The following is a 1,951-nucleotide window of genomic DNA, read 5'->3' as shown; positions in this document are numbered from 1 at the left end:
CAGTTGAGAACTCCAACTAGACGGCTTGAGACTGCGAACGAAATCTGCGACGACACCGAAGTGTTCGTCGGGACTATTCAAAAATTGAAGATTCGGGGAGAGCCCATTCCTATCTAGCATATGATCGCAACATTCGAGGTTGATATCATCGCGAGAGCCGAACAGTGCCTCTCCGCTTAGACACTGACAACAAGCTTCCAGCCACGCTGGTGCATCCCTAAGCATGCGCTTCCCCAGCGCTGCGATCAGTTGGTCATTCCCGCTTACGCAGAACCCAATGGCTATCCTGAATAACCACGGTGATATAGTGTCGAGCTTCACAGTCTGCCAAGATCTACCGACGAAGTCAATGCCAGCGAGCGTAGGTACAGCCGTTGGTGCGCACCACTATCTCATGTGCTTGTCTTCAGCGTCTTGTGCAAACTAGGCGGAGCTTCACATCGGATGCCCGATTTCGTTGACGTAGGATGGATGAAGAGGAAGTGAGGTTAATGTATACCCTAGGCAGGATTCGAACCTACGACCATCTGCTCCGTAGGCAGACATTCTATCCAGCTGAACTAAGCTGGGGGCAAAAGATACTGAAAAGGAGTGGGAAAAGAAAAGAGGAAGAGGAGGGGGAGAGAGAAAGAGCAGAAAGAGAAAAAGAAAAAAGAAAAGGAGAAAGAAGGGGAAAAATTAGCCTGAAATGCCACTGAAAAGCACTATTCCTACCATTCACCCACACCAAACCCCCTAGACGCAACATTGAGCAAATAAATACACCAATTCATGCATCCTCATTTTCTTCTGCGTTTATCGTTTGGCCTTTTCCAATGCCCCTTCAAGCGAGCTTGCTTCTCCGCTTCGTAGCCGACCAATATGGATGGGTCACCAGATAACCGACAGAAAACAACACCCTGATCAATATACCTGAGACTCTTATAGATGCTGCTCCATGGTTGCTCACAGATTGTGCAGCATCGTTCAACCTTGGTCTAGGGCCCACCTCCTATGGCCAAGGATCTCCTTCGATCTGGTTTTCTTTATGACCGCTCTCTGATGATCGCTGAGCCGCTGGTGATGAACTGCTGTCGGCACATAGTAGTGCTACTCAGTGTTCTGCAGTATCTTTCGTCTGTCGATACCCAATAACACTCACAGTCGAGACATCTAAACCCAATATTTTGTAAGCTATACGGTAGCCCAATCCTGTAGCAAAGTTTGGTACGCCCGGCAGTATGAGCGGAGATTCGAGAAGTGTTACATGCAGGGCAGCGGCCCGACAGCGGAGCCCATACAAAATGTCGAAGATATCCCTTTTTATCCGGTGCCCACCCTATTTCGAGGTGTTTCAACTCGGATATATTGAGACATTGTAAACCTTTGGATAAAGGCACCACTATTTCGGTCGGCGATATGGGTTCGCTAGCACATGCTCTTCCCCTCCGGAGATAGACTCGAGCAGTCGACGAGTTTGCTTTCTGCTCCTTACAACTCGGCTCTGGAGCCGCAAGGTCGACAGAACCCAGCGGAGTTAAAGGCCTCTTATGACTCGATACAGTGTCTCCTGAGCCCCCCTCTCGTGGATTATGAAAGCCACACGTACACTCTCGCAACCCGCCGGGAAAGTGATCACGGATAGATACACAATTACGACCTCGACCCTTGTATGGGCAATTCAGTACCTTTTTGAACCTCTCAGCAACCTGCTTCTTCCCAGGCGCTTCTCAACGTCCTGGTCTCGCTCCTGTATAAGAAAGCTCATGTAGCCTTTTCTCCCACTCAGTTAGGGACTTGCTCAGATTCGGCATTGCTAAAAGGCGTGTGTACCACCTGAACTAATCGGGCGATGAAGCTAGTCACTTTGATTGATATTAAAGTTGAATACTTTTCCGAAATGGTTTAGGCGGTAATTGGTCAATCCGTCAGGATACGTGAGCGGAATCCGGATGCTCAGGTACAGCCGTTG

At 49.1% G+C, this 1,951-nt stretch overlaps 1 non-coding gene across 1 annotated transcript; it reads right to left on the bottom strand.

The window, feature by feature from the left end:
- Positions 1-496: 496 nt before the first annotated feature.
- Positions 497-572, bottom strand: Pmar_PMAR012109. Its single transcript has one exon. It is a non-coding gene; the product is annotated as a tRNA-Arg (tRNA).
- Positions 573-1,951: the final 1,379 nt, after the last annotated feature.

This window comes from Perkinsus marinus (assembly GCF_000006405.1).
Source record: "Perkinsus marinus ATCC 50983 genomic scaffold scf_1104296927864, whole genome shotgun sequence".
Classification (NCBI taxonomy): domain Eukaryota; phylum Perkinsozoa; order Perkinsida; family Perkinsidae; genus Perkinsus; species Perkinsus marinus.
The sequence above is the reverse complement of the archived record's forward strand: the minus strand, read 5'-3'. Positions and strand labels throughout refer to the sequence as shown.